At 42.8% G+C, this 8,599-nt stretch overlaps 1 pseudogene; it reads right to left on the bottom strand.

The window, feature by feature from the left end:
* The window catches only part of LOC104849692, a 10,227-nt pseudogene that overhangs the window by 437 nt on the left and 1,191 nt on the right, over positions 1 to 8,599 (bottom strand).

Here is an 8,599-nt window from a genome sequence, read left to right as displayed (position 1 = left end):
CCATCAGGAACTTGAGCTTGCGTGACGGGCCTGCGACCCTTCCGGCAGCAACTCCGGGGTCATGTCGGCCAGCCACAGCACGGCACAGCCCTGCTCCATCTCGTGCCGGCAGACGGTCACTCGGGAGCGGTCCACCAGGCCCGGCGTAGCCACCACCGCCAAGTACGCGCAGAGCGCTCTGCTAGCGACACCACGAGTCGCCCGGATACGCCAGGCTGCCCCCCCGCCGCGGTCCCCCAGAAGCAGCCCATGTTGAGCTGGCTCTGGATGTCGTGGGTGAGGATGGAGAGTCCCTTGGTGCGCGCAGTGATGGTGTCCCGGCACTGTTCCAAGGACTCAGCACCTCCGCAAGGCAGGACCGTGGAAGAGCACTGGTCAAGCCTCCCCGGACAGCAGCAGCAAGTCCGCTACCAGCTGCATCTTTTTTTTTTTTTTTTTTTTTAATTGAGCTTATTGGTACAATCTAGGTCTACAATACAGTAACAGTCATTACTGGGATCCTCTGCCTTCACACGACGGTTCTTAGTTCTCATTTTTTCCCCTTGTCCCTGCCCTCCCTTCACCCCCTCCTCCCCTCCCCATTTTCAAACTCTGCAGTGATCACAGACAGTTACCAGCCGAGAAGAGGGTGTTTACATTGAGAACAAAGTCGGGTGGCAGAGGGAGAGAAACTCAGATTTGTATTGGCCTATTTTGGCCAATTTCAGATTCTCATGATGCTTCCCACTCTCCCACGTTCAGCTCTTTCTTCTGCAGAATTCATTCAAGGCTGGCTTGTTCCATTCCTGGGAAGACACAAAGGCATGGGGCTGGGAGACTGCAGACAAAAAGTCCAAAGATCAGAGTATTCTAAGTGGTTCTGACTAGAGGCGGTGGTAAAACAGATTTTTCAATGAGAAAATGAAGTGTACAGTTTGAAACAATATACTTAATGATGTACTTTTCAAGATTGGGAAAGAGCCTATTGTTTTCATAATGCAAAGTAAAAAAGTAAACGAAGTCCTTTTGACTGTTAGGGAATGGACAGAAGACAAGAAATAGCTTTGGAATACTTGTGCTTTCAAGAAAGAGGCTCCAACTTCTGGAACCTATCAGAAAGGAAGGTCAATTAAACGTTTGTATTTAGCATAAAAGGACTGGAAGAGGTCTTTGCCTGCCAGGCACCAGGGAGTCCCTTTCACTGTCTAGGCCAATCCAGTGACCCTCAGCCCCTAAACTGCTAAACAGAAACCTAGGTAGGAATGTGTGCTGATGCCCAAGTGGGCTTTCCCCTTTCTAGAGTGGGGGCTAGGGCCTAGCAAAGCAAATAAAGAGAAGAGGAGAAGTGGGACCTGCTGTGACTTCAACAAACTCAGAATTATTAACTGGGAGTGTAGCTCAGGGGTAGAGTACTTGCCTGAGCGCCATAAAAATACATAAAAAGTAAGACTCGGAAGTGCTTGGGTAACTGGTTGTGCTCTTATGTGGGTGGGTGCACACATGTGAGAAAAGCAGGGGGAAAGCTTTAGTGCAAGAAGGGTGGATGTTTTGTTTTTTCAGCCTGGCAAATCACCAAAATGTGACAAAAAACAAAGCACACCCCTTATGGGTGAAAGACAATAGCAAAAAAAAAAAAAAAAAATCCTCCTCCAAAAAGTAAGCTGCCACAATCCTAACACTGAAGTCAAATTTTACTTGTCAAAGAACAAAAAAATCCCATCCAGTCATGAAAAGACTAATTCTAAATCAGTTTAGGGAGACATTGAACAAAGGAGCTGGGATCCTCTCTCATTTATCATCAAAGATAAAGTTTTCAGCAATCTGGACTTGCCATTAGAGATCTGTTTGTGGAAGGATTAACCCAAGTGGTTCAGTGTCATTCAAAGTGTCTCTTTGAGCCTCACACCTGTAATCCCAGCACTCTGGGAGGTTGAGGCAGGTGGACTAAAGTTTGAGTGCACCCTAGAAAACCCAGCATCTTATTGAGAACCTTCTAAATGTAGCTTAGTGTGAAGACCCAGTACCACCAAATAAAAGTGTCTTTGTGAATGTGGATGTCATTCTGTCTTCTCTGGCCTCAAACAAGCCTTAAACAATCCACATGTTACCTGATTTCCATAGTGTAAAGAGACAGTGGGGACAGACATGGAACTTTTGATGGCTCTTTTGGGGCTGCCCCACCAAGGCTGTCAAAGGTAAATGGGGCCACAGGCAACAGTAGGCAAATTGAACCCAAATAAACAGTGCCACAACCACTTAAACAAAGGAATAAATGAGTAAGAAAAAAAGAAAGATTGACAACCTGAAACATATCCCCTTGGTATTTTTAAATGACCCTAAAAATGTCTTCTTTTCTTCCATTTAAAAAGAAACTGTTCCAGGGCTGGGGATTCAGCTCAGTGGTTCCACCACATTGACTTGCAAGCTGCAAGCGCAAGGTCCCAAGTTCAATCCCTGGTACCAAAAACAAAAAAAGAAAAAAGAAATTGTTCCAATACAGAGCCATCCCCAGTTTACAGACATCCCAGGAAATACCCTGAACTTTTTAACTGAAGAGGAGGGGAGAGGGTCTTACTTGATAGATAAATCAATCTTTTTTCCAGGCAGCCACCAGAACTTCCTAAAAGAAATCCATCTGGGCATGCATCTTCCAACAGGTTTTTTTTGTTGTTTGCTTGTTTTTTGTTTTGGTACCAGGATCAAACTCAGGACATTGCGCTTGCCAGGTAGGGTGCCATTGAGCTAAATCCCTGGCCCTCGACCAACAGTTTTTAAAGTATTCCTTTAACCTGATGTAAAAGCAAAGATGGGCTAACCTCATTCTTTATTAGCCTGATTCCAAAACATTTCCCTACATTTTTTTCTACAAGGCAAGTATATTTGAAGGCCTCAAGAGGTCTTTTCAAAAAAATAGCACTAAATCCTTTGAGTCACTAACCCCAAATCTTGCATGTTTGGAGATGATTTCCTTTATGAAAAGGAACCCTCACCTGGCCTGATTCCCTTCTCATACGTGCTACTGGAACAACGAGGCCTCTCATTAGACTCATCCCTGTGGTTGCAGAAATAAGTGTCTCAGAAAGGACACATTTTGCTTTAGCCTCAGCGTGGTTTTGGCTGCCATTTTCTTTGGTTTCATCTCCTGGCTCCTCATCTGGGCAAGCTCTAGCTGAGTTAGACCCAATGGATAGAAAATAGGACAGAGAGGCCTACAAAAAAGGAAGGGCTCTCTACCAACCAGGTCTGCCCTGCAGAGGATGGCCAGCCTCATGGACAGCCTGTCCCTGTGAGTGTTCAGATGGAACTGCCCACGTAGCTTCATCAAAGGACCCCCTTCCAATGGTTGCACTATAAGACCAAATGGCTTCGAAGACCCTACCCAAGACTCAGTCACAGTGTCTGCAACAATAGGAGGGGCTATCAGGACACATATGAGAAACTCTTTATTACTTTTCTTTTCTTTCCTCATCACACATGTCTCTCTTCTGCCCTGCAATTAGGAATAAGAACATTTCACACTTTATTTAAGGCTCCATTTCCCTTTATCTCACCTTTGTGGGTAATGGTAGAGAAAGCCATTTGCCTGATTAATTAAAACTCTCCACTGGCAAGAAAGACATTTTAATAGCTGCAACATGAACTTGTATTAAAAATAGGTCGTGTTTATTGAACACTTACTGTAGATGCTACACTGTACTGAAGATTTTATTTGTAGATAATATTTAATCCAACAATCCAAAAGTGAAAAGTTATTGATATCTGGATAGTGCAACAAAGAAGACAGAGATCTGTTTGCCCCATGTCTAGACTTATAAACCATATGCTGGTAAAGCAGGTCTCAAATATAAATCAGTAACCCCTGATTTATCACATTTGCTGATTTCCATGATATAAATATCCCCACTGTGACAAATCAATGTCTCTGACTCTGGAGTTAGAAGAGCTGTACAGAGCTGGCACTCCAGTGCCTGTATGAGCCAAGTCTAGCATCCTATTCTCTGAATCACAAAACTACACTGTCCAGTTTGCAATCCTTCCTACTGTTGCTCCTCCTGTTTAAAGAGGACAAATGTTCCTCTTCCCGAACGATGTCATCCTACAACAGCCGAAAGGTAGAAGAGATAGCAGGGAGTCCAGGGATGTGAAAATGGTTGAGGAGTACAAGCCTCAGAGAGCTTGTTAATTTTCAAATATTAACCAAATATTAACCAGTCAGGAGATGTAAGGAAGGGATAACTCAGAAATTCAAAGTGATCAATTTCAATCTCAGAGAGATGGAAAACTTATGACTCAGAGGCCCCCCCAAAAATGATTTTAGGCCTGATGTTGCTGTTTCCATTACTGTCTGTGTTTTCTGTTCGTCCTTCCAACCCCCACATCCCCACCCCATCTTTTCTTTTGACACCTACTGAACACTGTAAGTTAACATAGAATGGAAGCTTGTAGGGTTTCTGTGTGTTGTTTGGAGCCAATTTTCCCCCAGTGCTGGGGATTGTACATGCTAGGCAAGCATTCTACTGTTGAGTCTATATACCCCTAACATTTTTAAGTTGATAGATTTGCACTTCCAAAATTCAAGATTTTTAGTTACTCTTTAACAATAGGAAGATATGACCTAAATCTCTACATATAGCAATGAAGGGTAGTAACTACCACTTTAAAAGGGTTTGTGCCCTCCAGTCCTCCAGTTATCCACAGTCCCTACCACTCTCTGTGCCTCACTCATTTAGAATACCTTGAAGTTCCTAGACTTTGTCACTTGTGCTTTAGACCTATAAGTAGCTCCAAGTGCTCCGTGACTCTAGCTTTAGAAAACTGGTCAAGTAAAACACTGCATGGATCCTCCTACGTAACACACAAAAATAATTCCCTACACACACAAATAATTTCCACCCTGTCCCTTTGCAGATACAGACCTCTTGGCAGACTCTAAGCCCGTCCGTATGGGTGAACGGATCACCACATTTCTGAAAGCACCATGGCTCTGCCAAGGGAAGCACAGTCCTCTTTAGAAAACCCACTGTCCGCACGGCTCCAGACACTTCCTCTGGTTAGATAGCAGCCTGAGGTCAACACCAATAAATTACCGGTTTAAGGAAAACAATGACAAGCCTTTTCCATGGAGAACAGGGTTTGTTCACTCAATTATTTCCTAAAGTCATGCCCTCTTTCCCAGCTTGACACCATAATTTTTGAGGCCAGAGCACTGAATCTGTTGCTATTCTTCATAGCCACAAAGCCACATAGCACCTGCTACAGAAGCACAGCATACTCTGAGAACATTTCATCCTCCTAGCAGCGGAATTAGTCAAGTGATGTTCACTGCTTTGTTAACTAAGTGGCTGCTCTGTTCAAAGGATTTACCAGGGTGGTTCTGAATTGGCTATTATTTGTTTTTCTGGTCTAGCTTTTTCTCCTTTGGGTAGAAAATTTTGTTTATTGTTATTAACGACTATAAAGTTTTGATAGGAATCACTAACAATTTCACATCACTGAAGATAAATCTTGTAGACATTTAAGATACAACATATTTAGGGTAAAAATGATTCCCAGAAAACCACTAATAATTTTCTTAAATTGATATTGTTAGATTTCCCTCACCTTAAGATGGCCCTAACTAGTGATGACACAGCCCCTCCTGGTGATGTCACAAGCTCCCCCAATCCCTAGCCACTACATCTCTCAATCCCACCCCAGTCCTATGAGAAAGAAGCACTTCCTGTCTCGGTCATGTTGCTCTCTCTTCTTTATTCAGAGATAGCCTGGCAGACCCTCCCCATAATAAAGGCTTGTATGGTCCTGGTCTGGTCTTGGTTTTTGGTTCTTTTTACCTAACAGATATAAAGCTGCAAGAAAGAAGGTATATATTCATTTTCCAAAGTTATTTTTCACCTATAGGTCCTGAGGTCAGGTTTAAGGAAGGAGGAATGGGCTTGGGTATGGTCTCACACTTGACACCAACTTGGAAATATCTGACATTTGATAGCATGGTCTCTTTGAGATTTATATCCCTCTGCTAGAATTACAGGCCTCCATTCCCTTTGGGAAATGCCTCCTCTTTTTTTTAATTTAATCACTTGGGAAAACATTAATTTTATCCCTTTGAGTATCCTCTACTACCATCAAGGAAATTTTTTCTTTGTTTCTTTCTTTTTCTCAGAAATGAAAGTGGTCTTTTTCTTTTTCTTTTTCTTTTTTTATGTGAAAGGCCAGGAAGGGAACAGGCACACTTTACCTACCTATCTATATATTCTGTTAATGGAATAGGCAGATCCTATGTATTCTGAAGGCCTTTAAAGTCCCTCTCTCCTGCCATCCAGTATCAGAAACAGAACTATTCCTAAGCTCTCTCCCAGACTGACTTAGATCCTATTTGGGAAGAGCATACAGCTGTCTGTCATACACACAGATACACACAGACACACACACACACACACACACACACACTTGCACAAATCAACCAGATGCCCAGCAAGCAACAGGAGGTGGCAGGATGCTTGCCACTGTGTCACTGGATTTATAAGCATCCCTTTCAAATTGTGGCCAAGGCTAGTTGCTCCCTGGGCTAAAGCCAGGCTGAGAACTTGGGGTCCCTGCCAAAGCCTTGACAAACTTTAAACCTGTCTCTGCTGCCAGAGCCACACAGAAAAGTCATTAATTCTTTAAATAAAAGCTCCATAAATGATTGGGGAGCCCATTGTTTGTTCAGCAGTAGGCTAGCTGGAGAGCAGCTATCTGTGCACTGACTTTAAGGAAACTAGAATATTTAGAGGAGAGTAGTCAAGACATACACGCATTTAAAGTAGAATAACCTCACAAGAAATGACACTCAAAGCAGTAGGTAAATGAATTTAAAATGGCCTTCCAGACAGAGGAAGAAGCTTTTAGAGGCCACAGAAAGGGAGACTTGGTGATGTAGCAGAGCAAGCCTGGGCTTTGGAGCCAGACGGACTGGGTCCTGATCCTCACTGATCAACTCTCACAGGCAAGCTTCTTACCCTCTCCGCATTGATTTCCTTACCCCCAGAAAAAAAGTGGTAACACCTGCCTTTGTAGAATTGTTGAGGGAAATGAGGTCAGCTGCCCCTGAAAGCAGTCAATGTTGCAGTTTTACTTATTTTTTTTTTAAAGTGCATCACAGAGTAGTTGAGAATAGATTTTTAAGTAGGATGAGCCTGGGAAAAACAAAAAGAAATATTATGGTAACCACATCTAGTGGATCCTAAAGTGCAAAGGTTTGAGAAGGGAGGCATTCTCATTCCTTCTTTTTGGACTGAATTTGGATTGACTTTTTATGAATATGCAAACGCTTTCATGACTATTGTAGGAAAATTAAAAAGCAACAAAAATGCAAGGAAGAAAGTAAAAATAAAATATAATGCTCCAATGAAAACTACTACAAACATTTCATTTTTTTTCTCCCAGTCTTTCCCTAATACTACATATTTCCACAAACTGAGATCACACTGTACAGTTTTGAATCCTGCTTTTCGTACTTGTTTCAAAAGTATTTTCTCACGCCATTAATGTGTCTCACAAACATCATTTGCAATATCCACGTAGAATTTATCAGCTATTCCACTAATAGTAGACATTTAGTGCTATTCAGCTATTTCAATATTCCTAATGCCTCCATGAATACCTTTGTGGCATAAATCCTATTTCTTTAGGGTAAGTTACTTTAGGTGAAATTACTCTTTTTGGTCCTTTCTAAATACAAAATACTTTCCATCGGGGCTTTCCCAACCCACATTCCCACCAATGACGAGGAAGAAACAGCTGGTCTTTTCAAATCCAAAGGCCCAACACTATCTTTTAAAAATTTTTTTTTTTGCCTAACCAAATAGCGTTTCATTGTTCTTTTATCTGCTTCCTCTTAGTGGATATACTTAAAAGGATCTGAAAGGAGACTCCAGATAAAGAAAAGCAGCTTTCTTTTGTCTACCATCAATCAACAAATATTCATTGTGCAAATCATTTTTACTCTGAATGTATGCTCCCTCCTTTTGGGAAAGGTTTTGGGGAGTCCACCTTTCAGATTTTAGCCTCTGTAGAGAGGACATCTGAGGGACAATACAGCTGAAAATCCAAGATAAAACGAATGCTTCTGCCACTACCAGGCTGCCCGGAAAGCAAAGATTTGCAGCCATCTGAAATTCCAGTCTTTCAACCAACCTTCTGCCAGTCCTAAGTGGTTTATAAAAATTTGAAGGTTCTAAAGTTTCATTAATGATTTTATAAAAAGTGCCTGTAAAAGTTGGTGTATCCAAATTTGGCCGTTTTTGAGGGTCCCAGTTCCTGGCCCCAATCCAGCTTTCCTGTCCTGTAGCAAAAGCTCAGAGTTAGATGGGGACCTTCACCGACACACCTTGGGGTGAAATGGGGGATGTCCCCTGATAAATGAGGAAAACCACACTACAGAGCGAGGGTTCCCAGGCTCCGGACTATATGCGGAACATATCTAAATCGAGAGGTTTTATATCTTTTGATACAGAAAAGGAGGGTAGCGTTCAGGGAGCAGTCTGGGCAGTTCCTCTCAGTGGGACCGTCCCAGGACGGGGGCGTCTAGGGCGCGGCCTGCGGTGCACCGCGGCTCTCGCCGGCCAACGCCCCTACTGCT

Source organism: Fukomys damarensis, unplaced genomic scaffold (assembly GCF_012274545.1).
Source record: "Fukomys damarensis isolate Sample0158 unplaced genomic scaffold, DMR_v1.0_HiC HiC_scaffold_29, whole genome shotgun sequence".
Taxonomy (NCBI): domain Eukaryota; kingdom Metazoa; phylum Chordata; class Mammalia; order Rodentia; family Bathyergidae; genus Fukomys; species Fukomys damarensis.
This window is presented reverse-complemented; position numbering and strand designations above follow the sequence as displayed.